This window comes from Podarcis pityusensis (genome assembly GCF_964106645.2).
Source record: "Podarcis pityusensis genome assembly, chromosome: 15".
In the NCBI taxonomy this organism is placed as follows: domain Eukaryota; kingdom Metazoa; phylum Chordata; class Lepidosauria; order Squamata; family Lacertidae; genus Podarcis; species Podarcis pityusensis.
In genome coordinates, this window is record NC_138040.1 from 33,385,462 (window position 1) to 33,413,331 (window position 27,870).

At 45.7% G+C, this 27,870-nt stretch overlaps 1 protein-coding gene across 4 annotated transcripts in view; it reads left to right on the plus strand.

The window, feature by feature from the left end:
• Positions 1–27,870, plus strand: part of ROBO3 (roundabout guidance receptor 3) — a 335,111-nt gene that overhangs the window by 80,725 nt on the left and 226,516 nt on the right. The window lies entirely within an intron of this gene.

Consider the following 27,870-nt stretch of genomic DNA (forward strand, 5'->3'; position numbering starts at 1 on the left):
CGTCAGGATGCATGAAAGTTATGGGTTGTGAGTTGTATCAAAGCACGTTCTGCTCAGAGAAGACTCATTGAAATGAATGAACCCAGATAAGTAATGCCCATTAACTTCAGTGGGTCTACTCTGCATAAGACTAACATGGGATACATCCCTGTGTTTGGAGAATCTGAGGTCTTCCCCCTGGGAGGGAACCTTGGCAGTAGCAACAGTAAGAAAATGGCTATCTCATTGCAGAGATAGAAGCCATTGTGACGTCAGCAGCCTATAAACCAATCCTTTCTGCCTGCCCCCTCTGACCTCAAATGTCACCGTGGAAAACAGAGCAATACAGTTGACTACAAACGTTTCCACCAAATAATTTAATTGCTCTGGGTCACTTACCACTTTTGCCCACCCTGCATTTCCTTTCCCTCTTACAAATCCCCTGAGATCCACCTGCTTGCCCAAACTCCAGGGAGTCGTTTTCTCCTGACATTGCTTTCTTTGGTATGCACGCATGCAGAAGGAGTTGTCAGCCTTGTATATTCTCCAAAAGTATCATAAAAACAAATTACACTATTAAAGTTATCTGATACGCTGACGGGCTTCTCAAGTGTCTAATAAATCTCTGGCAAAAAGAGGAACAAGAAAAAAGGTTAGCGTGGAAGGGGAAGGTCATTATTATGGAATTGGTATTCTCATTTGTACTGTGGTGTGGGATTTTAAGGAGAGCTGCAGACACATAGCCAGAAACTTTGTGCTGTGGACCCTGAGGGGGTAGGAAATCATTTGCAGCGCAGCCAGAGCATAAATACAGCAGGCCTAAGTTAATGAATTGTGTAAGTTCTTAGTGAGCAAGTTGCTGCTTTCCCTTATATCAGAGATGCGAGGGGGGGCATTTTTTCAGCCTGGGGGCCGCATTACCTCATAGGGAACCTTCCCAGGGCCATATGCCAGTGGCTTGGCAAGGAGCAGCAGATGGGATGGTTGTCCTTGCCTCTGCACCATGCAAAAGTCTACCCACACAACTGTCTCCAACCTCCATCCAGGCAGGCAAGCAAGAAGTACCATGACAATTCAAGGTTACAATTTAGCCAGGATGAGGAGGGTGCGTAGCAGGAGGAGTGAGAGGCCTGGAGGGCCGTGTTTGGCCCCTGGGCCTTCAGTTCCCAACCCCCATAATAAGCAAAGGTGCTAGAGCAGGGGTCAGCAAACCTTTTCAGCAAGGGGCTGGTCCACTGCCCCTCAGACCTTGTGGGGGGCCGGACTATGTTTTGGAGAAAAACACAGAACGAATTCCTATGCCCCACAAATAACCCAGAGATGCATTTTAAATACAGTGGTACCTCAGGTTAAGAACTTAATTCATTCTGGAGGTCCGTTCTTAACCTGAAACTGTTCTTAACCTGAGATACCACTTTAGCTAATGGGGCCTCCCGCTGCCGCTGCGCAATTTCTGTTCTCATCCTGAAGCAAAGTTCTTAACCCGAGGTACTATTTCTGGGTTAACAGAGTCTGTAACCTGAAGCGTATGTAACCTGAGGTACCACTGTACTCCTTCTGCAGCTTGCAACTGCCAAGTAAGCCTGTGGTGCCAGGAAGACTTGCTAATGGAGGAGAAGACACTTTGCCAATGGCCTCCTCAAACCTAGAGCTAGCCGTGGCTGGAGATTTATTTTATTATCATTTCTAACAAAATCTGAAAATTCAGAGCTGCTGCTTGGGAATATTGCTGAAGGGGCCAGTCCCCTGAAGATATCTCTCTCCCTCCCCAGTGTTTATAGTACAATAGCTGTTGTTGCAGGTCACCCTGTGGGGAAACAGGCACATTGCTGCCCGAGAGAATGAAGCCATTTCAGATCCTTTTGCAGAACTCGGCATCATTACTTCTTGGAGTTTTGAAGAAGCCAGGGTTGTCTTGTCTCTCCAAGACAATTATCTTTTCCAGAGATGCAGCACACACACTCTCCCTGCACTAGCTTATCCGTTTCATGATTGCCTTAGCTAAGCACAGCCAGAAATCTCTCTGGGCTGGCAAAAAGCCCTTCTGCAGCCATGAAATCCAAGCCCTTCTCCCTCCACCCAGGGTGTGTTTTGGCTGCAACAGGGAGGAGGACGCTGACCTTCAGCTGTAAGAGCAGCCCTCTACCTTATCTAGACAGCAGCCTGGTCATGGACAACTTTCTAAGAGGGAGCTTATAAGTTGAAAGAGGAGAGGGGTGGAGCGATCCCAATTCTTGGAGCTTTGGGTTTGCCAGAAGGGAGACTGACATAAAATCAGCGTAGCACTACTAATGCAAAGAGGTCTATGGTAAGGTAGGGATGCCTGGGCCACCCAAGACATCAAGGCAAAGGGTAAGATAGCACCTTCTCCCATGTACACTAGAAACTGAATGGGCTGGCAGCTGAGTCTCATTGCAACAGGCTTGCTTGGGGAATTCAGGGTGGATTGTTTGGTACACATATTTGTCTTTTAGTACCTCAATGCTGCTGCCTCCAGCATCTGCCACCCGAGGCAGCTGCCTCATTTTGCCTAATGGTAGGGCCAACCCTGATACAATATGTTTGTGGGATCTATTTATTAATTAAAATATGTATAGGCTGCCTTGGGATGGGGGAGAATTTCAATTCGGTTTGCATTTAATCACACTTGCTGAAACAATGCACAAACGAAAACAAAGCCATCCTTGAAAAAATTGCAGTTCTCCAAATTTTGCAATGCGGTTCTCCAGTCCAGTAATGTGTAGCAAAATGCATATATTAGTGTAAAGTGTGTATATATTAGTGAAAATAACATACAAAATGTTATTTCTTTGCAGAATGTGTATAACAGGTAAAACTGCATTAATAATGTGCATTTTGGGAGAAATTTGCATTAGAAGACTGATAAATTTTTAATCATAGAAGGGGCCACAAGCGTCATCTAGTCAAACCCTCTGCAATGCAGGAATCTTTCACCCAACATGGAGCTCAGACCCACGACCCCAGGTTTAACAATCTCATGCTATACTGACTGAGCTATCCAGCCTTATCCAACTTTTTTTCAAAAAAATTGCAAAATGATGTGGAAATGTAGAGAACTAAACTGAAGAGTAGAAAATGAGAGAAACTGAAATGGACAGATTTGCCCATCTCTACCTTGCCTTACAACCCCAAAATAGAATTTAAGAACCATCATAAAAGTAAAAATTAGCAAGCATCCCAACAAAGCAAGACTGAAGAAAAGCAGCCGTGATCAATTCAAAAATGGCCAAAATTAAACTATCCAACAGCACTCTGCTGAAAAGTGGGTCTAAATTGCATTGCTTTTAATTGATGCCTAAAGAAACAATGAAAAGAAGGCAGCTGGATCTGCCAAAATGGGAAATTCCATGACAGGTGCTATCACCAAGAAAGGCTTGTTCTGTGTACAGTATCCACCTCAGATGGATCATGGTGCAGAGTCTCTGCTGAAAATTGGTGTGTACAGACCCTTATAGGAAGCTGTCATAGAGAAAGCTCTTGGTCAGAGGGATTTCCCAGTTTTGCTAGTTAAGACATGGCTTATACAGCTGTGGTAGGACATGGGTGGCACTCTGGGTCAAACCACAGAGCCTAGGACTTGCCGATCAGAAGGTCGGTGGTTCGAATCCCTGTGACGGGGTGAGCTCCCTTTGCTCGGTACCCACTCCTGCCAACCTAGCAGTTCGAAAGCACATCAAAGTGCAAGTAGATAAATAGGTACCGCTCCAGCAGGAAGGTAAACAGTGTTTCTGTGTGCTGCTCTGGTTCGCCAGAAGCGGCTTAGTCATGCTGGCCACATGACCCGGAAGCTGTACGCCAGCTCCCTCGGCCAATAAAGCGAGATGAGCACCGTAACCGCAGAGTTGGCCACGACTGGACCTAATGGTCAGGTGTCCCTTTACCTTTATACAGCTGTGGCCACAGCAGCTTACTTGTGTAAGCTTTCCACATATACCTGGCGGTGTTTAAATGCACATCCCATGAGCAGCGGCCCATTTCTGTGTAAGGCTAGCATGCAAGAAATGCACCCACTTCAGCCATCAGTCACTGGCATTTGGCAGCCCCACTCAGAAGTCCATCCTACCTACATTGTTGGAGGCTGCATGCCTCTGATAACCAGTTGCTGCAGATCACAACAGGGAGAAGACTACTGCACTCATGTCCTGTTTGCTGGCTTCCCATAGACATCTGGTTGGCCACTGTGAGAACGGGATGCTGGCTTGATCCACCAGGGTTCTTCTTAGGTCCTTATACTTGGCTGAAAGACCAACATATGGACAGGCTTCATGTCCACTGACTAGGCCCTGATGTCCCGTGCGCTAACTAGCCCTGCCATGGGTGTCTGCATGGAGAATGTGAACATCTGGAGGAAGGGAGCCTTCGTGCATTCTGTGAAAGCTCCTTCCCTATATTCACACTGCCAGGAGGCAGGCCTAGCCAGGCCAAATCATATCAGGGCGAAGCTATTCAACATAGACTGGATCATGCAGTGGTTTTATATGTGAATCTAACATCTGTATAGGGCAGGAATGGAAACTCTGAACTCCAGCTCCATCAGCCCCAGCTAGCAAGGCCATTGTTTCAGGGACGATGGCAGTTGAAGGGTAGCAACATCTGGAGGGCCGCAAGTTCCCCAATCCTGGCATTGGGCTCATGTTAACATGCAAGTCTGTGTGCCCAAATAATGTGCATTTCAGTTTAGTCCGATGCCCAGAAATGTAACTTGAGAAGCTGGGACTTTACACGTACAAAGAGCCACGCCCTCTACTCCCTGCCTTACCTTCCAGAGCTGAGGTTAGAGCAAACACCTTGCCATTATGGGAATTATCTTCTTAATACAGAGCTTGGATCCAGTGGCCAAATTAAGAATTTCCACTGGAGCAGCTTCCAATTCGTTAAGTAGAGCTGTTTTAATTAAGGAATGCAGACTTTGAGTTTATGAACTGCATAACTCTCCGTTGAAGATTTCGGGGTCTGCGCTAGCATAAATTTGCCCTGCACAATCAGAGTGATGAACTGTGCAATGTAATGGAAATCGGGCCTGTTCAATGTCACAATGGGAAGCACAGCCTTTTGCGAATTTAGCACTGTAGGCACAAACCTTCAGTTACAAAGTGGATCTGATTATGACACAAGACACCAGAGGCCGGTGTGCTCCCCTGCTTCTCTTTTTCAGTTGCACCTGCTAGCTAAAGAGGAGTAATTTCTTTGCCTTTGATTTTCTTCTGTCAACCTCTTTAAAGCAGTTCCGTTGCTCCCAGATTATTCCAATGACTGGATATAGTTAAGTGTTGCAAATCCTTTGCGCAACCGAGTTGCCAGCTGTCTCTTATTCAAGGCGGAATGTCCTTTTGACTTGAGGATGATCAGCTGCCGCACAGGAGATGCTTCTTTCTTTTGAAATTTGGATGTGGCTGGCCTTCCACTTCCTGACCTTCTCCAGCATTGCTGGTGTGATGCGGGCTAGGTACTCGAGAGTGATGTAGTGGGAGAGAATTGCAGCGGGACATAGCTTTTTCCAGAGCAGGAGTGATGATGTCATCTGCTGGAGTGTCAGGCTAACTGGCAGCGTCTCCTAGCTCTGGTAAATGAATGAGGATTCAGTAGCAGTTTCAATGGAAACCCTTCTAGAGCAAGGTTAATGGGCAGGGCGAGGGCACCTTGCTCCAAAGCTCCACTTTGAGCTGCTGGTGTTTCCTTTGAAGCCATGCTTTCCCCCACCCGATACCCGACAGCCCCAACAAAGGTAGTCAGTGGTAAGGGACGATGGGCAATGGAGGCTCATCCATTTGGGCAAATGGGGCACTGCCCCACTGTTATGTACTGGACTAGGATCCAAAAGGCAGCAGTCTTATTGGTCCTAGAACAATAGGATTCAGAATGCAGCAGTCTGATTGGTCCACAGGAGCCACCCAATCCAGCTCCAGGTGGAAGTGAATCCGCAACCTGATTGGCCTACAGGTGAATCCCGGAATTAGCCAATCACATGGGGCTCATTGTGTAAATAATGTATATAAAGCAGATATTTTGGGGGAACTTCCATTCCTCCTCACCACTATGAGCTGAATAAAGAGCACGAAATCCACTCTCGACTCCTAGTATATTTCACCCATCAACCTCAATCTGCCCTCAGCCAGCCCATACTGGCCCTGCCTTCTACTTATGACCAGCCCAGGGGCTGGCACTGCCTGTCAGCTTCCTCCAAATTAATCTCAGCATTGTTCTCGTAGAACTCAGCAGGGAGGTGGATGGGGACAAACCAGGATTCAACGTCTGCATTAAATCTCGCTCCACCTACTGTTGGGCCTCCATGCCTCCCCCTCCGACCAATTCCACTGGACACCAGCTACCACTGGCAATAACATCTGGAGGGCAGCAGGTTCCCCGATCCCAGTTTAAGGCTCCAACTCATGGCTCTCTAAGAGCTCCATACAACCTACGGATTTGTTTTCTAGTCTCTCAAGTTACCAGCATGCCTCCTTCCTCCAGCCAGGCTACAAGCCCTCTGGCAAAGACTGTCCTGCAAGGTCCTTTGAAAGCTGAAATAGATTGCAATCATCAGAGGCTCTTCAAGCAAACTGCTCTGGTCTTGTCCCATCACCTGGGAGGCACGAGCTTTAATGGAGAGATGCAGGGAATGCCTCTGGCCCCTGATGTAAAAAGATTACAGCCAAGCCCTTGGTGATGCTGTTACTCAAAAATGCCTCGTGCAAACACCTTGGCTTCTCTCATTTAACTTCATATACATAGCCTCCTCCACCATTTCACAGGTGAAAGAAGGGACATGCTTGTAATGTCCCAGCTACATACTAGGGATCATTACCTTAGTCTTTCCCGCTGTCACACATTGCTGAAGGCTCTACTTTGCCTTCATCTTAATGCCATATTCATTATTCTGCAGTCGCCCATTCCCCATTGCTTTCAAAGTCAAGAGGGTGATGGTTCCTTTGGATAAATTTATCGTAGGAAAAAAAAAGCAGAATTGCTCTCCAATAAGTTATTATCACATCAAAACACACCTCAGTGGCTCTGGCGGGCAAAACAGCGGCCCATGCACTGAATGGTGTCAGAAGGTTCAATGCACTTGCGTTGGCAATAAAATGGTGCAAACTAGATTTGATGCAGTTGGCAACGGTATGCATGGTTATCTGGATTGGGACCTTGGGTAGGAGGATTTTAACTCTTTGCTTCCCCACCCCCCTGCTGCAGACCTGGTTCAGTTTGGCAAGGCCTAGGCTTGCTTTTTTGCATAGCATCCTGCCCCCATGGCAAATAACAGGGCCACCACCCCTGATCTAGGCTGGTGCCACAGTGGTCAGGAATGTTTAAAGCCCTCTGCTCCCCATATCAGGCATCTTATCTGGAAGGGGGCAGCTATTCCAGTGTTTTCCTATTTAAAAGGCATCTAGGCAATTGTTAATTATATGTGCGGCATTGCACTGATCTGGGCCCGAAATTCTAAAGGTCCAAGGGAGGGAGTTCAGCTCTGAGCATCTGTAGCAACTCACAATAAAAATTATAGCACAAGGCCATTCTGAAAAGGCTGAAATAGAAACCAAATAGTACAGTTTAGAGCCGTTTTAGTTAGCTCTAGCAACACAGTACCATGCATCTAACTCAGGCTGCAGCTACACAGCTATTAAAAAACGCTCTGAAAAAAATATTTTTAAAGCTCACAGTGGAAAATTTCACAGTTCCAATTTCAGCTCTACAGTTAAAAGGTAAAGTATCCCTGGATGGTTAAGTCCAGTCAAAGACAACTATGGGATTGTGGCGCTCATCTTGCTTTCAGGCTGAGGGAGCCACTGTTTGTCCACAGACAGCTTTCCAGGTCATGTGGCCAGCTTCTGGCACAATGGAACACCATGACGGAAGCCAGAGTGCACAGAAACACCGTTTACCTTCCCGCTGCAGCAGTACCTATTTATCTACTTGCACAGAAGCTGGGACAGAGCAACGGGAACTCACCCCATCACATGGATTCGAACTGTCAACCTTCTGATTGGCTTAGTGGTTTAGACCACAGCACCACCTGCGCCCCTAGCTCTACAGTGCCACCTGGTGTCACAGTGTTATAACGCATTTCTAATGTTTTATTTTTACTAATGTAGCTGAGTCCTCAGCAATGTTCACACTGACTGGCTGAGGCTCTCCAGGGTTTCAGACCCAGCTTAGAGATGCTGGGGATGGCACCTGGACCTTCTGCAAGCAGAGCAAATGCTCTCCCACTGAGCTATAACCTCAGCAGTGTAACATGTAGCACACACCAGCTATTCGCTTATTTCATCCAGAAAATCTTAAAACCTTGCAGCAGCATTTCTTCTAACATGATGGTGTTACAGATTCAGGATGAGATTTTGCTAAATCCCAAATAGATGTTAAGCTCCTTTATGAGTTACTTTGATGATGGCAAATTTAAGAATGTTTTGTTTTTTTGTTTGTTTTTTTGTTTGTTTGTTTGTTAATAATGTAGACCAATGTTTGCCTGTCTTCAATGTACGTGGGAGATTATTTCCCCCTCACATTCCATGACTGTGGGCAGCTAAATAAATAGTGTGGGAGATCATAAACTTGATTATTACCACAGTAACAGAAGAATGACTTATATAGGATCTTACAAAAATGGCATCAGTTAGAACCAAGCTGGTGTCAGTGCTATCCTTAAAGAGAACCCACCTAACTAGATATATTGTCCAGCCCACATTTGATAGCATAGATGTGATTTACTACAGGGCCTTTAAAAAAGAGAAAATCTAGAACTGCCTAGTGGTATGTGATGATAATTTGTGCACAAATTGTATGTGGCTACAAAACACCTCTGCATTTTCCTTGTGGGTAAATATATTCCATTTTGCTTATAGCTGCATTCCCTGACATTTAGAAGCCTATAAAGAGTGGGAGAAAGCCCTCAGAACTTAGAATTTGACAGGAATTTGATGTAGAAAAGAACAATATTTTCTTCTGATTAGAAACATTGGCTCTGTGGTGAGTACCACTGAGACTGCCAGGAGTGTCTTTGGCAAGGGGGAAAAAGTTGGGTAGCACCTGGTTCACTTTTCACATTGTTATAAGTCCCTAACATCTGTCATGGCTGGTGCCCAATGTGGTTGGGAGGACAGAAAGCAGGGAGCCCAAACAATGGGTAGAGTCAGACCGAATGACAGGCAAAGCCAAGTAATGCTACTCTTCCCCAGTGGCCTAACATGGGTTACCAGTGCCCGGAGCCTTGGGAGAGGGGAGGGAGGAAAACAGATGGAATATGCATGCACATTCAACTGTCTAATGGCGTCTACATCACCTGGGAGATCACAGCTGCAGAGATAAGGAAAGAAGAGCCGTTCCATTGTCTGGAGAAGCCACTTCCTGGCTTTCATAGAGAAGCCATTTTCAACGCACCCAGCAATGGAAACACACAGCTGTATTGAGGCAACTCCGGGTGTTGAAAATTTGCACCCCAAACAATTTTGCACTCCCGGCAACCACCCCTGTGCCCCCCTACACTACGCCACTGATTTTGCCCCATCCTCCTCCCTTCTGAGTTCTGTAAGGGCAACCCTGGGACTATGGAGGGGTAAGCTGACAGGCAGTGCCATCCTCTGGACTAGAAGTAGTTAGGTGGGTATGAGTTGGCTGATAGCAGACTGAGACTGATGGGTCATTGTCCCATTTGGTCTAATGAACCAGCCTCCACTCCAGCCTCCACTATCTCACAGCATATTGCTTTTGCATGACTTGAATTTTGGAACTGCCCAAATGTTCTTTCTTAGCTTCCTGTTTCCCACCTGTAACTGCCCTGTCTTCTTCCCTTCTTCTTCTTCTTCTTCTTCTTCTTCTTCTTCTTCTTCTTCTTCTTCCTGGATCATAGCCACCCATCTTGCCCTTTAGCCCAAACTGCTGCTACAGAAATACAGTTCTGAAGGGGATGGGATATCAGGCGTCACCAGGGCAGGAGTTTGGGGCAGACACCAAAGTCCCTCTCAAAGAATGAGCAGGAAGGCCCAAAACTGCATACCACACTTCGAAGCAAGGTGAAGTAATACACATTTCCATTTAAAAGTGCCCACTCCCAAATAAGTCCGGATTCTGTTGTATCAACTGCCTGGTTACTGAAGCTCAACAGAAGATGCTCTCCTGGTAGCTCCTGTGTTAAATGAAGTGTGTAGTGTGGGGGTCTTCAGAAGAGCCTTTTCAGTGGTGGCTCTATGTCTGCAGAATGATATTCCCCCTCCCCCAACTCTGTATTTTTTCAGACACTATATATATATATATATATATATATATATATATATATATATATTAAAGACCCTACTTTTTTCACTGGGCTTTTATTGAGTGGACCAGTAAATTCATTCTTATGCTGTTTTTAACGATGCTAGATATATAATTTATAAGAATTATTTTTAAGTGTTTGTTATGTATTATGTTTTTCTGTTATCTTGGGGGGGGTGTGTGGGTGTGTGTGTGTGCGTGTGTGGGTGTGTGGGTGTGTAAACCACCCTTTGACTGTTTCCTGATGAAGGGCAGTACAGAAATCCCTTAATGAAATAAATAAGCAATGCCGGCCAAAGTACCTCTTGCCTCAATCTTGGCCCATCTGGTCCCAAGATGGCTGGGGCTGATGGCAGGTGTGGTCCAAAACATCTGGGAAGAACCGGGTTACAAAGCCTCCTCTTCACTAAATGCCTAGCATGCAACTATGTCTGCAGGCTGTTTTTATTATTATTATAGATGGGGGGGGGGGATTGTGGTCAGGACCACAATGCACAAGGAAAAGAGCTTTATTCCTTCCCTCTCCAGCTGTCAGCAATTGGGACATGTTTCTGTAGCAGACAAAATTCCCATTGATGCCAAGGACAACTTTTTTTTATATAAAAAAAAAAGCTTCATAACCTCCCTAGTTGGGGGTTCAATTCAGATTGTAGCTGGGGAATCGGGGGGGGGGGTTAAAGCCCCCCTCCTTGCATGCTGCTCACTGTGCATTTAGCACAACATAAGTCGACCCCAGAATTACCCAACTGCACCACTGGAGAGATGGAGATTCTAGGACTGCATCAGCTGGAGTCTTGTGTGTGCCGGTGTAATGCACAAACATGCCTGTTTGTTCTCCCTCTCTCTCTCTTAGCCCTGTTTTGAGGATTAGGCTGCTGTTGTGTCATTACTTTGATTTAGCATGTATTTAAAGGTCGCCAGGTGATGTAGCGAAACGGCTCGCGATTCAACAGCACTGACATCGGCTCCGTTTGACCTTGCTGCTGCAGTTAATTAACTTGTGTTGAGATAAAGCTGGCTGTGACTCCTTCCAGCAAAGGCAGACTTTTATTTCTCCAGTCTATTGTCAGCAGAGAGGAAAGTGGAGTCTGAGCTGAAGCCTTCACATCTCTTCGTAGGCCTATATTGTGATGCTTTGGTGGGTAATTACCAAGGGTAATTACCATCCAGGGCCAACTCCAGGTCTGAGGTGGGCTCCTTCTGGGGGGGGGGAGGGTGCTATCATGTTAGGGGCCTTACCTGTTGAGTAGGGAAGCAGTGGCTGTACTCTGGTGAACACTCAGACACTTGGAGACTCCATTAAAATTTCCCAGAGTGCCCCTGATGTTGCATCACTCTAGGACTGTGTTGGGAACCTAAAACGGCATTTCTAGCATGCCTGAAACTTATTGGAGCACTGCAAATGTCAAGCCCAGGTATGGCTTCCATGTACGCTACTTTACAGCGGACATTCCTGTATTTTTGGCGAGGGTGAAGGGTGGGTGGACTTCCAGCCCATGGACCTAATCTGGCCTGTCAGGGTTCCCTATCTGGCCTATCATAGCATTTTGGGCAAGCCATAACCATCTGCCCCACTCCCACACATATGATGCTGGTCTGATTACTGAAGTTGGACTCACCTACATTGGCAAAGAAAAAGCACTTTTTATGTGTTGCATATGCATTCTAACACTGTGGCACCAGAGGGCGCTGTGGAGTTCTGTTTTTGCCAACCTGATTTATCATACAAAGTTTACAGTGCATTGAACTGAAATGCTTCTTTGATGTGTCTAGCTCCAGCTATCTTCTTTAAAACCACACCAGCAGGTTTTTTAGGAGGAGCTAGAACTGCCCGACAATTTGTTGCTCATGATGCTGTTCCTCCAATATGGACCCCCTTTTTCAGTTCTTGCAGAAACCCAGTACAGTGGTACCTCGGGTTAAGTACTTAATTCGTTCCGGTGGTCCGTTCTTAACCTGAAACTGTTCTTAACCTGAAGCACCACTTTCGCTAATGGGGCCTCCTGCTGCTGCCGTGTCGCCGGAGCATGATTTCTGTTCTCATCCTGAAGCAAAGTTCTTAACCCGAGGTACTATTTCTGGTTTAGAGGAGTCTGTAGCCTGAAGCGTATGTAACTTGAAGTGTATGTAACCCGAGGTACCACTGTAATTTACAACCCCTTGGATTACTTGGCTGTTGGACACCAGTAGTTCTTCCGTCTATGTGCAGAGGGCGATCTTTCATCGGCTTTTGCTTAGTTGGGCCTTAATTATTCCATCCTGGTATCTTCGCTTCTCCTCCTCCTCCTCCTCCTCCTCCTCCCTTTTGGATCTGGTGAAATGCAGTTAACAATTCTCTATGGCACTAAGAACCTGGTGACGAAGGGTCCTTGATTACAGCCAGCCAGTTCCTTTGGCCTCAGGGACTTGACTGGAAATAGCTGCCGTGTTCATTCTTTCACAGCCTTCTCTGTAGAGGATACTCAAAATCTGGGCTCCAAGTCTATGATATTCTGGAGACAATTTTTTATTTTTAAAAAAGAAACTAGGGAAAGCAAATGTGTTGGAAAAGAATGTGGCTCAGAGGCCAACTGGCTACAGCTCAGTTGGAAAAGATGTTTAAAGCTGTGGCCCAAAGACCGTGAACCCGAGAGAGAGGAACCATAGAAGTTTCTTCTTTTAGATGTTGCCAAGGGCTCCGTCTTATTATGCTCTCTCTGTGTGTGTTTGGGTATGTGGATCCAATGGTATAAAGTAAGGTGACAATAGCATTTTTACCTGGCTAAGCATTGTTGCAAATCATTTGAACTAATGGTGGGATAGCCTTAATTATGTTTTTTTCTCACAGCAACCTTCTGGGGTAGACCACCATTATTGCTGTTTTTCAGAAGGGACTGCTGAAGCTGAGACATCACATTCACCCGGTGCTATACCAGCTGCACTGACTCCCGGTGGAGTACAGTATCAGGTTTAAGGTGCTGGCTTTAACCTTTAAAGCCCTATACGGCCTAGGACCCTCGTACCTACGGGACCGCCTCTCTTGGTATGTCCCACGGAGGACCTTACATCTTGGAGGTCCTGGGCCACAGGGAGGTTAGGCTGGCCTCAACCAGAGCCAGGACTTTTTCGGCTGTGGCCCCGATCTGGTGGAACGCTCTGTCACAAGAGACTAGGGCCCTGCGGGACTTGACATCTTTCCGCAGGGCCTGCAAGACAAAGCTGTTCCACCAGGCCTTTGGCCAAGGCACAGCCTGACCCCCTCCTTTGGCAAGCCTCACAGAACTCTAGCCCAATGGTTGCCATTAATTTGATTTGAATTAATTTTATAATAAAATGATTTTAAAATGTTATATTGTTTTATTGTTGTTAGCTGCCCTGAGCCCGGCTTCAGCTGGGGAGGGTGGGATATAAATAAAAATTTATTATTATTTCTTATAATGGCCCAGTGTGGACATCATGCTAACCCATAGTTTACTGCTTTAAGATTAAGCCTCAGTGAGCAGAGGCAGCCCACCCATGAGGCAGGGTGAAGCAGCCACCTCAGGTGGGTGCCTTGCCCACCTCATTGCTTCCACTGCTGCTCCAGGTAAGCGAGGCTGTGGCGGTAGCAGAACAGCCCAGTTTCGCTTACAGTGGTGCCTCGCAAGACGAAAAGAATCCGTTCTGTGAGTCTCTTCGTCTAGCGGTTTTTTCGTCTTGCAAAGCAAGCCCATTGACGGATTAGCGGATTAGCGCTATTAGCGCTATTAGCGGCTTTTAGCGGCTTTTAGCGGCTTTTAGCGGCTTTTAGTGGCTTTTAGCGGCTTATTGGCTTAGCGGCTTAGAAAAAGGGGGGGAAAGGAAAAAAACCCGCAGGAACTCGCAAGACATTTTCGTCTTGCGAAGCAAGCCCATAGGAGATTCGTTTTGCGAAGCACCTCCAAAACGGAAAACCCTTTCGTCTAGCGAGTTTTCTGTCTTGCGAGGCATTCGTCTTGCGGGGCACCACTGTATTTTATTTTATTTTTATACTGCCCTATACCTGAGGGTCTCAGGGAGGTACACAGAATAGAATCAAGATATAAAACCACAAAATACATAATAAAAATAAAAACAACAACCCAATAGCCCCCCCCCCCAAAAAAAACCCAGACATTTTAAAAGGGCATAGGATGTCAATCAGATCAACCAAAGGTCTGGTTGAAAAGGAACATTTTTGCCTGGTACCTAAAGGTGTATAAGGAAGGCGCCTGGTGAACTTCCCTGGGGAGAACATTCCAGAGACAGGGAGCCACTGCAGAGAAGGCACTGTTCTCGTATTGCCACCCTTTGGACATCTCAGAGAGGAGCCACACATAGAAGGACCTCAGAAAATGATCTCAGGGTCTGGGTAGATTATATGGAAAGAGGCAGTACAGTGGTCCTGAGCCGTTTAAGGCTTTATAGGTCAAAACTAGCACTTTGAATTGAGCCCGGAAACTAGCCAGTGCAGTTGGACCAGGATCGGTGTAATATGCTCAAACTGTCTTGCTCCGGTGAGCAACCTGGTTGCTGAATTCTGCACTAGCTGAAGTTTCCGAACCGCCTTCAGAGGCAGCCCTATGTATAACGCATTGCAGTAATCTAACCTTGAGGTTACCAGAGCATAGACAACAATAGTTAGTCTATCCCTGTCCAGATAGGGGCGTAGCTGGGCCACCAGCAGAAGGTGATGGAAGGCACTCTGGGCCACTGAGGCCACCTGAGCCTCAAGTGACAGCAAAGGATCCAGGAGGAGCCCCAAGCTATGAACCTGCTCCTTCAGAGGAAGTGCAACTCCATCAAGAGCAGGCCATCTCCCACCCATCTGGTCTAGGGAACCACCCACTAAGAGTGCCTCCGTCTTATCTGGATTGAGCTTCAGTTTGTTGGCTCTCTTCCAGTCCATGGTGGAGACAAGACACTGGTCCAGCACTTCCACTGCCTCACTTGTAGATGTAAAGGAGAAATAGAGCTGAGTGTCATCAGCATACTGCTGACAACGTACTCCAAACCTCTAGATAACCCCACCCAGTGGTTTCATGTTGGTCTCCACCCCACCAGGGATGACCTGCAGCAAAAACTGACTGAGAGTGTCGGCAAGAGGGAGGCATTTTGGTGCAGAGCCCAGCATCCCAGTGGGGTGGCGAGGCTTCACAAGGGCTTTTCCTTGCGGGGAAGCTCTTGCAGAGTCTCATGTCCCCATCACAGGGGCAGCTGTGAGGCATTATGCCTCAGGCGCCAAAACATCTCAGGCTGCCCCTGTTGGTGAGCCTCATTCTGGGGAACTCTGCTCTCCAGCATAGTCGCAAGGAGGAATTGAGAAAAGTTTGCTTTTGGTTTAGATTAATTGCCGCTTGCCACATTGTCTGAACCTGGGCAAACAGTGCTTAATCTTAACTATGGCTCATGGAAATAAGTCCAGAATGATTTATGAAGCTGACTTGTTTTCACTAGTCCTACTTAATATTAACCACTGTTTATGGTTTCTACATAACCCTAAAGGTAAAGGGACCCCTGACCATTAGGTCCAGTCATGACCGACTCTGGGGTTGCGGCGCTCATCTCGCTTTATTAGCCGTGTACAGTTTCCGGGTCATGTGGCCAGCATGACTAAGCCGCTTCTGGCGAACCAGAGCAGCACACGGAAATGCTGTTTACCTTCCCGCTGGAGCGGTACTTATTTATCTACTTGCACTTTGACAGGCTTTCAAACTGCTAGGTTGACAGGAGCAGGGACCACACAACGGGAGCTCACCCCGTCGCGGGGACTCGAACTGCCGACCTTCTGATTGGCAAGCCCTAGGCTCTGTGGTTTAACCCACAGCGCCACCCGCGTCCCTAAACCTATACATAACCCTAAACCGTGGTTAATCTAAGACAAGAAAAGCTTCCAATCCTCTTCTCTTGGCTGTTATGGGGGAGAAGTGGAGAGGGGAGTATGTAGGTCCATGACTTGCTCCAACTTTCCCCCATAACTTTAGCACATGCTTAGCCAAAGGTTCACCTAAGAACCACCCAATGTGTTTAAGAAGGAGGTGTGGCTTAATTATCCAGTCTTCCAAATTAAGATTTGTGTAATCAAGGTGTGGACTAGCTTCAGGCTCTAAAAAGAAATTAAAACCCCAGTGTTCTACTAATGGGTGTTACATTTATGAAGCAAAAGAATATTTGCAAGAATCCCGGTAACCAGCATACACCACCACAAACTAGCCAGTGTTACCCAGTGGAATATGAATACCCTTAAATGGTCTCCCCTGCATCAGCTCATATGGGCTCATGAATATCACGGAGGGTGGGGAGGGGGAACAATGGACAAGGATTCTTTGAAAGAAAGTTCTGGCAAAGCCTACAGGGAATCTTGCCAAACATTTCTGCCCTTAATCCATTTTGAACTGCCACCGTTGCCAGCTTTTGCAGTTTTTACTGCAAGTCTCAAAATGTTAGGGTTTTTTCCATCCTTAATGTTCAGTGGGCTATGTTACTTCATGCAAGCTCAAATTTCATTTTCTCCAAAGTCATTTTCCAAGCCTCATAGCTATAAAGAAAAATCTTTCAACATGAACCAAAAAATGTGATCTGAGAGGACCCCAGGGCTAAACAAACAGATTTGTTTTTTAAAAAAGTGTATATGTACATATGCAGATATAGGAAAGACCACATGATATGTAAGCCAATCTCATGAATATTTCTGGCATTGATTCAGTATTTGTTTTTTTAAATAACTCTTTACTGGATTTTATCAACAAGGATCATAGGAATAATAAATGAGACAAATAAACAGATCAAGTCTTCTAATGTCATTTGTACATCACAAAAACAGCGTAATAAATTTGCAGCGACATCTAAGACATATGGTTCATTATTAGTGGTCAGTCTTCAAGTTCTTGGTTCATGGAGTATTTTAAATATAAGCAGTAACAAAACAAAAGGGAAACAGGACAGAACAGAGTTAACATTCAACATCACATAGCTAAAATGCCTAATCAGGAGACCTTGTAGTTGTGCTTAGATTAAGTATGAGCAATAATCATTTTTCCTTTTATGTTACCAATGAAACAACATAAAGTATTTGTATACTGATGAACATGGGAGAGGGGATTCAAAGTGAAGATAATAATTTATGTTTAAATTTAATAAAACTATTTCTGGTTTGACTTCAAATTGTTGTTTTGTTATTTTATTAATTTTCTGGAATATCAAATTCTAGAAAGGCTGGATTTTTGTACCTTGCCACCATATGTGGAGATATGTACTGAGTGTGGGGCAGCCCCTCCAGCAACGTGATGTGGTGCCAGGATTTATCACTGCCAACTTCCTAGGGGTTAGGTACCACTTATTTATGAGTTTTAGGGTTAATTCTCTATTGCTCAGCCAAATTGGGGGAAAGGCCTTAGTGAAGGGGTAGGGCATCTGTTTTGCAAACAAAAGATCCCAGATTCATTCCCAGGCATCTACAGATAGGGATGGAGGAAGACCATTTTCTGAAATCTTGGAGCTCAGTCAGTATGTGGAGAACACTGAGCTAAATGGACCAAAGATCTGACTTCCATTTCGTCCTTGCTGCAGCCACAAATCAGGAAACAGTTTGCTATTAAATGTGCTGTGCAGCCCGGTATTATACACATTTCTGAAGATTCCCACTGAGTTAAATGGGGCTTCTCCCCCAGCACACACATGCACAGCTAAGTGTCAGGACTGAAGTTTAGTGTAATCAATCTGATGTCAGATCAGCATCTTAATCTTTCTGCCTTGTCCTTGGTGCAGGTAAACACCAGGCAATTAAGAAGAAAAAGACATCATGGCCTGTATCCAGCATTCTTTGTCCACTAGTGCAAATGTTCTTGCACTAGGGGACGGGTGAGTTTTCATGTTGGTGGGTTTTGCTGGCTGCATCTCTTGTCCCTTATTAATTGTCTTAAGAAACTTTGTGTAGAGGGCAGCTCAACGCACTGCAAAATGCAGTGCTGGGGAGCTGCTAGCCGGCCAGCCACCTCCTTAATTTGCTCAGAGGCCCAAATTTGTATCTATACATATAAATTAGCATGCACAAATTTTATACAAATCTGTTGCATAGTCTAGTGACCCAGGTCTTTTAATAACCAAGCAATGCCCCTGGTTCTTAGGATTGTAGCCTCAAATCCCTTTTAGCTGTTCAGCACTAATTAAGGTCAGGTTGTCAAGTAAGCATGCCATCAGCTAATGGTAATAGGTTGCAAACTAGCCAAACTGCCAATCCCTTTCCTAGAACGATGCCACATTAAATTAAATCCCCCGGGCTCCTTCTACAACCTATTTTCATCGTCGATTTATAGCAGGTGCACAAAAGAGGGAGAGATTTTGAAATTTTGTTTGACCGTGCATCGCAAGCAATTTGGAAATGAATGTTGGGCCTGAGAACTTCCATTCTTCGGGAACGTGTTTTCCTCTCATGGTTCTGTCTTATTAGACTGGAAGGCTGATTCGGTAACATTAAATACTTGGTGGGTTCTGCTGGCTGGGAAAATGTGTTCTCAGGAGTGGATCCAACTTTGCTGCGATGTACCTTGAATCTGAACAGAAAGCTGTTGGTGCAGGGTTCTCTCCCTTGCTCTGGACAAAAAGTGACTATCTTGCTTTTATCCACGCAGTTACTTGCAAACTACAGCAAGCTTATGTTACAGACTGCTTAAACTAGAGCTGTGTGCAAATAGCTTCTCAAGATCCTACATCCCATTTTCATCTGACAAAAGTGGGCTTCGGTCCATGAAAGTTTAAGCTGTAATAAATTGGCTAGCCTTTGAGGTGCAATAGGACTCTTTGTTTAAGTTATAAATTCCTGCGAAACATCAAACTGCATGAACTGAAACGAAAATAGCTTGACTAATTTTCTCTAGCCAGTGTAACTGAGCGGTTGGCAGATCCAACACAGTGTTATATGAACATACCATCAGGGCAAGGATTTCTGCATGAGCAGCATAGAAGCCAAGTCCAGCTGCATCCTCCACAGACAGACAGACAGACAGACAGGTATCCTTTTCGGGGGGGGGTGTGATGCTTGGATACAGAAGTAGAGTCTCTCTGCCTCTGAGTCCAAGTCCCTCCCTGCAGAAAAGGGTGCTTCGCTGGCTATGGAGAGGAGGAAGAAGAGGTACCACTGTCGCCGCTGCAGCACAGACATGCAATGTTACATGCACACACCTGCACATAGTGCGTGTACATACAGGCATGTGGTTGTGATGTCGTGTGCCTGCGTTGCGGCAGTGGGCAACCACAACTCTGAGGGTGAGATGGTGAGCAGTGGAACATTATTCCCTTTTCTTCCCCAAACACTGCACCAAAATCTGTCCCAGGGGTTTCCCAAACCCTCTGGAGCAGATTTGGGGAGGATATAGGTTGCATGTGGGGAGGGGTGGGGAGTCCCATTGCACACGTAATAATGACATGTGTTAGTTGAATACTGCCCATTCCATTCCTATCGAGCTGAACTGCTCAAAACTTTGACCATGGTCAGTTGCGTCATTGGAACATATTGTCATGAGAGAGATATGGCTTATAGGTGCAGTAACATTAATGTAAGCTTAGAGAACTGGCCTCTTTCATGGGGCTCATTTGACACACGGACTGTCATCTGACTTTGTTTGTTTCCCCGAGAATGTAATTATAACTCGTGCTGTGTGTAAAATCGGCCCAGGCAACGTCCTTGGCAGAGGAGCCACTTGGCATTGCTAGAGAAAAACTTTGCTTCCAGGGGAGATATAGGCATTTCAATTTCCAGTTTCTGGGTTTCTGTTTTGGCAGCGATCTTCAAACCAGTTATTCTGGACCAGAGCCATCGAAGTCAGTGGGACAGCCCCAGCATTGCGGGACTGTAGCTTTGAATTCCTTGCAGTGTACTGAAGTGGAGAAATCTATCTCTGCGACCTCAGGGGCTGCTTTATACATACTTCAATCCTTCCCCACTGACGTGGAGCCTTTGTCTCCAGGGTGGGGTGTCAGTATAATGGATTAGTGGTGCCTTCTATCTTCTTCATCACCAGCGTCATCGCCTATCTTCATATATAAATCAGTATTGCAGATCATGGTCTTCTGTTATTCTGAGCAGTTTCTGTGGGAACCCATTTACACTAGTGTAATCCTTTTTAAGCCAGCGAAGCTTCACCAACGTACGTGGCCATTGAACCAGACTGTGCTATTAAACCGTGCCAAAATTAGCCTTTATGTTTGGGGCTGGTGGGGTGTTGTGTTTTGCTGAAGAAAGAGGCAGCTAGGTGGTATATTGGACCTAGGCTCACAATAGCAATATCTTGGCATTATCCTGCGGTCCTGGTGCCCTCCACAAAGAAACGAACGAAGGAGGTAGAGAAATGTTGGCTCAGCCTTCCCAAGGAGAGCAGGGAAAATAGCATCGCCTGTCAAATGGAAAGGGATGAAAACAGCAGGGAGAGGAATTACATCTCCAGGCTTTCAGAAGACGATTGCAATCAAACGAAAGTGTGTAGCGTTTGACAGTTTCCCTTTTAAAATGGCTCAATTAAGGAAGAATCTGGAAAGATCTCTGGATGCCTCTCCTGTAATTAGAGATGTTATTACACCCCCCACCCCCACTGAACATTAGGCTTGTCATCTTGAGTTCTGAAGGGCCAGCTGCAATGGAGGGAGTCCAAAGGATGCTTGACATGAGTGGGAGCCGATAGGTGCTGAGATGAGGAGGTGATGTAGGGAGGGGTGCCTTGGGACAATAGGATGCATTGTTACTGGGGGAGTGTGTTTTCCATCTTCAGCGACCTTAAAAATATATATTGGACATTCCCCTATGGCAGGGATGGGCAACCTGTGGCCCTCCAGAAGTTGTTGGACTCCAACCCCCATCAGCCCCCAGCCAACATGGTCAATGGTCAAGGATGGTGGGAGCTGAAGTCCAATCAAATATCTAGAGTGCCACAGGTTTCCTATCCTTGCAGTAGGGAATACTCCAGCATGCTACCGTGTACCTTCCCAAAAGATTTGTGGTACGGTGCTAATTTCCTAGCGATCTGCTTTTTACTAGGTCAGAATGCTGGTCCATCTGTATATTCTGATTGACAGCAGCTCTCTAAGATCTCAAGGCAGAAATCTTTCTCATCATCTGCCTCCTGATCATTTTATTTGAAGTGTTAGGGACTGACCCTGGAGCCTTCTGCATGCCAAGGGTATACCCCACCACCAAATTGTGGTCCCTCCCACCAGTGATGTTCAAATGTTATCAGGTGTTCTGTGGTTGGTATCTGAAGACAACACCGCCCCAAAGACAATTTGTAATTAGTCTTCCATTAGTGACCTTTCCTTCCTCAAAGAACTGTCACGTATGTTCTAGTGTGAACGTCAGGATGCAGACAGAGCACAGTTAACTTGCCTCTATGCTGCTGACCCCATTGAAACAGAAGGAGAGATACTGATAGTGTAGGATATGTAAGAACTGGCGGGGGTATTTTTATTAGGACTATGGTGCATAGGACAGGGTTGTATCAAACCCCAGGTTCAGTTCCCAGCATTTTCAGGTAGGACTGGGAAAGACTCCTCCCGGAAACCTTGGAGAGGCGCTGCCAGTCAATACGAGATGGACCCAGATCAGCCTTTCTCAATCTTGGGTCCACAGATGTTGTTGGACCATCTCCCACCAGCCCTGACCACTGGTACTGCCAGGAGCTCGTCCTAAACTCAAGTAGGACCCTGGCAAAGACATATGCCCAACAGGCATGTTCTCTCCCTCCTGGTTGATCGTTCGGGAGCTTCAAAAGCTTTCTTCAGCCTGAACATCACAGCGAACGATGCCAGCAGACACCAGCACACTTAGGGATCCGCAGAGTTTGTGCATCATGCGTAACAGAACCTCAGCAACTCAGCATTTTCGCTAATCTACTTTATTTACATAAAAGCACACACAGAGCACTGCAACATGGCTCCCTATCTCTCTAGCATCAGACAGCAAAGAGAAAAAGAACAAAGGACAATAGTCCCACTTCATGGAACACAGTAACACAAACATACTGTCTCTGTCACTTCCCACTCTGTGGAGTCAAAACATAAACTGTCATGTGATAGACAACAATCCCATGACTGCAGTCATGGAGCAGGAATTCGAACAGGTACTGCTAGCTAGGGATGGTGGGAATTGTAGTCCAACAACATCTGGAGACCCAAGGTTGAGAAAGGCTGACCTAGATGGACCAGTGGTTTGATTCAGTATAAGGCAGCTTCCTATGTTCCTATGGGTCAGGGAAGAGCTGTAGCTGAGTGGGAGAGCACATGTTTTGCATGCCAAAGGTCCCAGGTTCAGTCCCTGGCATCTCTAGGTATGGCTGGGAAATAGCTCCTGTGTGAAACCATAGAGAGCCACCACCAATCAGTGCTAGGCAAGATGGACCAATGGTATAAGTTGCTATAAGGCAGCTTTCTATTTCTCCCTACCCCTGTGCTGAGAGCTTCAATTAAATTGCCCCCACCATTGACTGCTTTTTTAAAAATAAACAAACTACAAACTGTGGGAGATCCTATTTGTCCAATTTAGCCCTTTGGAGGACACTATCCTGCATTATGTTTAGGGATTTGGGAGTAATTTGATTCTGTTTGCGTTCAGAAGCAAACCTACCCAATGTATACTTTCCAAAACAACACATGAACCAAAATTCACACAACCACCCTGCGAAATTTACACTTTTCCAAATTTTGCAATGCAGTTCTTCAGCCAACTAATATACATAATTGCATATATTGTGGTAAAATGTGCGTTGAAATGCATATATTTGTAAAAACAGCATACAAAAGTGCATTACAGGAAACTTGATTTGTAAAAATGTGTATATTGAGCAATATTGCACACACAAATGTGCATCTTATGAGAAATTCACACTAAAAGGCTGGTGAATTTTCAGGAGGACTTTAAAAGAATCCCAAACTCTTGTGAACATGTGACGAGCTGAATACTGGACAAATGAGAAAGTGTGAGAAAGCAAAGCTGATGGATATGTCTATCCCTTGTTATGTTATCCTTCACTGCTACATACGAAGTACTAGCAGGAACCAGTGGGGTGATAAGGGCAAAGAGAATGGGAATGTGCCCCTCATTTTAGAATCCCTTTAGTTCCCCCAACCTTCATGGAAGCCCACGTTTATGACAGCTTACAAGCCCATGGGGGCAAGAAACTAGTGGCCTTCCAGATGACTACAATTCCCATCATCCCTGACTCTTGGCCATCCTGGATGTGACTTGTGTCAGACCACAGGCTCCCCATCTTTGGCTTACCATTTCAGACAATGATTTGACCCCAAACACTTTCAGTCCATCAAAACTCTCCAGGTACTATGGCTAGAGATCAATCCCCAAAAGTGACCATGTGAATGGAACTTGGATCCTGTGGCTCCCGTTAGCAGGGCTTCAAACCAAGTTCTTGTTAATTAATTTCTATACCACTTATGTGACCAAAATGGCTTCTAAGTGGTTTACAAGTTCAAAATCAATTATAAACTATCTATGCATAATTGACACACACACACACAGAGACATACTCCAGTGAAACATCCATAATTAAAATATACAATAAAACAAGCTTGTCAAAAAGCCTAACAATTGAAACATTTAAATGAGCGATTAAAATAATTAGATCAGGAAGTTCAAGTTAAGGCTGGACAAGGAGCTGAGATGAAAAGTGCAGTATAGATTTCCAAGCATCCTAAATAAGCCAAATGGTGACATCATCCTGCAGCAAAAAAATAATATAAAAAAACTTAATAGAAAGGGATATTAATTTACCTACATTTCTATACAGAAGAGGAAGGAGAATGGAAACGAGAGAGTTCGAGTAGTGAAGCTATGAGATGGGATTATGATCTACTGAGCATAACTGTTTGGAGTCCCATAATTAGAATGTCAAAAATTGATGGCTAAGATTTACACAGGGCAGCGCAGGAGGGAAGAGGTAGCATTGCGATGTGCTATTTCAACAGAATGAGCTAAGGCAGCTATATACTTTCATTATGAAGATGGCGTAAAAGCATTGGACACATGGAACTCAGAACCAAGGAGGAAATTATAGATGGGATCAGCTCCAGCCCCTGCAGACTGACGATGAATGATGAGGCTGAAATTTTCCTAGACGGCTAAGTGAGGAATTTAGAAATCACTCGGTGCTTGTTCTCACAAGTGTCTTTAATTGGCTTGAAATGAACCAAATATGCAGAATCAAAAGTGTTTGAAGCTGTGATAAAAAGGCAATGTTATGATTCAGAATATAGAACATCCACCTGGAGGAGAAATCATCCTGCAGTCTGAGAGCATTTACAAGTCTGGTGTGTTACGAATATCACTTTCTGCTGAGCTCCAAAAGTTAAAAGCAGGGCTGGATGAATCTGTCACCTTTGGTTTCTCTCACATTCTCTTTTCCCCCCATTTTAACTTCAGTTTGCTTAAAAACAAAAATCCATGAATATCTGTTTGCATTTTTGTGGGCATTATTCCTAATATATGCATTTTTGTACACAATTTTGCCTAACCTGCGCATTTTTGCACGCAATTTTGCATGCTATTTTCTGTATGTTTTTGTGCACACTTTCCCTTGATATGCATGCTTTCAGGTGCCTGTTTTGCTAGGAGTTTTGCTCTGTAAAATTAGGAGAATTGCATAATTTGAAGGATAGTTGTATTTTAGATCACACATGGTTTGGGCAGGGCAAATTGGATCGTTTTGCACTGTTAACTACTAGTTAATAGATTCCTTGAGACAGAAATGAGGGCTCCAATATTCTGTTGGTGAAAAACAGCCTTCATGAATAAAAGAATTGTATTGCACACCCAATACAAATGCCACAAGATCACATTGCATGGCACACACAAAAAGGCAGATGCGGAGACTAGCTGAAGGCTACTGCACAAGACCAAAATGAGTAGATGCGGCCATACCTGCCAACTCTATGGAGCTGGGATACCTTGTCCCTCTCAATTCCTCTGGGGGCTCAACCCCCACAGTATTTTCCCCACCCTGCCTGTCCCTTCTTTCCTTGCTTACTTGATCCTTCCCTCCATGTGGCTTGGCACAGAGCAGCCGAGGAGGACATGGGCAGGTGGGCAAGCCAGCAAAGAAGGCGCCTTCCCGTGGTGGGGGCAGCAGCCTCTTCGGGGGCCACCCCCTAAATACCATGGTTGCAGCCAGAGCACTGATGAGAGCACCTGGCCAGCAGGCACTGGAAGCGGGCATAGGAGAGGCAGGGGCCCGGCTGGCACATGAGGGAAGGAGGGAAGAGAGGCAGGCAGAGCAAGAAGCCTGACCATGCTGTTGATAACACCACCAACTATCTGCCTGGGCCTGTGGAGCCCCAACCCCTGGCTCAAAAGGAGCCACTGGGGCCACATCACTGCCACGTTTCACTCCGCCCAATGTTGTAACAGCGTCAGGGTGGTGCGCAGAGCCCTCCATAAGATGATGGCAGCTATGGATGGGACAGTGTTTCATACTGTCCTGTGGTGGAGATGAACAGGGGTGGCTGTCAGGCTTTGGGGAAGCGGTTTCCTCCCTCCCTTTGGCCATGGATAAGCAGAACAAAGTGAAAATAGTCTCCTACCGGTTAAAGAGATTTTTAACGTTCACAGCAAAAGAACAAAGACTCCATTCTCAGAGGAAAGGTGCTCCCAATTAAGGTTTCCACCCACTTCCCCCCAAGCCACCCCCATCACTTCTTCATCTGGCAACCTGATCTAACAACCATTTGGCCTTCTGTGTAGCTACCTTATCTGCTCTCCGTGACCTTGGACTGATTGTTTGGACACTTTCCAGCGAAAGGGAGTCTGTTAATTCTCTTCTCCCTGTTCTTCTTTTCCTAGCTGTTCCCCACTCAGTTCTGCCCAGCTGTTGTCTTCTGAACTATGCCCCTCTGCAAACCACTGCTCCAAATCTATACTGCTCCACTGTTCCTGGGCAGCTTCAGGATCCTGGTCAGGAACAGGGGGAGGGGAGGCTCCTCATCAGAGTAGCTCTCCTCAGCTTGGTCTCTGACAGTGGCCTTCTGAATGCAAATGGAAACCTGCATGAGGACTCTCTGATGGTGCACAGCAAACAAATGTGTCTGAGCCCTCCCAGTGTGGAATTTATGGAGCATCTAGATCCCAAAGCCTATGCTGCCACTGTGTGTGTCTTTTCTGAGGATAGTATTTTCTGATGGGAGCATGCATCTGCATACCAGGTGCTAGGAATCACAGGTGGGGATAATGTTTTTACACTCAGATTCTGCTTGGGGGCTTCCCATGGGCATATGGTTGGCCACTGTAAGAACGGGGCGGGTATCCAATTAACATGTTCCATCAGCACAAGGATTTCTGCTTGCAGAACTGAAAACAACACCCCCCCCTTCTATGCCCTCCCCATGCCCTCCTCAAATCTGCCCTGGAGAGTTGGGGAACCTGTTCCTTATTCCTTTTTGCACCACATCTTATTAGACTGGGAGCCTGTAGCCAGGGACTGCTTTAGTTTTCCATATATGTACAGTGGTACCTCAGGTTAAGAACTTAATTCGTTCTGGAGGTCCATTCTTAACCTGAAACTGTTCTTAACCTGAGGTACCACTTTAGCTAATGGAGCCTCCCACTGCCGCTGTGCCTCTACCGTGCGCTTTTTGTTCTCATCCTGAAGCAAAGTTCTTAACCTGAGGTACTATTTCTGGGTTAGCAGAGTCTGTAACCTGAAGCGTCTGTAACCTGAGGTACCACTGTACTTTATATCACCTGGGAAATATTCGGTACTTTATAAGAGTTTAGCAGCAGCAGCAACAATAGCAATTCAAATCAATAATTATAAGAATTGTGGTAAATAGTAATTGTGAAGTTCGCAACTATTTTAGGCATACGAAGGACTTCCAACACTTGAGTGCTATATAAACATTCAGTATTCTCCCCCTCCTCCTCTAAGATGATATATTCTTCATGTTAAGTGTTACCCATCATGCTGCTTGTTTGAAAGCTTGGATCAGGCCTCAGACACTTGATGAAAAGAGGCATTTATTTCATGAAAATGGAGGGGAGGCCCAGGTCAGAGGATGAGCACATGTCTTCCGCATGCAAAGGTCCCAAGTTTGTTCATTCTTCCTCTTTCTTTTTGCTTAATAGACAATGGTTCGGTCAGAAGAGCAAGTGACTCTTAATCCCAAGGTTGTGGGTTCAAGTCCCACATTGGATGAAAGATTGCTGCACTGCTGGGGGTTGGCCCTATCCAACTCTAGAATTGTACGATTCTATTATTATTCTTTCTCCTTTCAGACCAAAATTGTCTCCCAGTCCCTGGCATCTCCCATGTGAAAAGGATCAGGTAGTAGGGGATATGGAGGACCCCACCCCACCCTGCACAAACACATCTGACACCCCAGAGAGCCACTGTCAGTCACAATACTGGGCCAACTAGACCAAATGTCTGACCTGGTACACAGCAGCTTCCTATGATTCTATCTTCTCAGAAATGGAATAGCACCAGAATTTGTTGGTGCCTTCCTGTCTGGGGACAGTAAGATCACGAGCAAAGATTCCCATAACAGAGGAGGACTCTAATAACTGATAAAGCACGATCCTGGAGGAGCTGGTTTTCATAACCTCTTTACTGGAACTCGCTCATATTAGGAGACGAGATATGAAAACTTCCTTTTGCA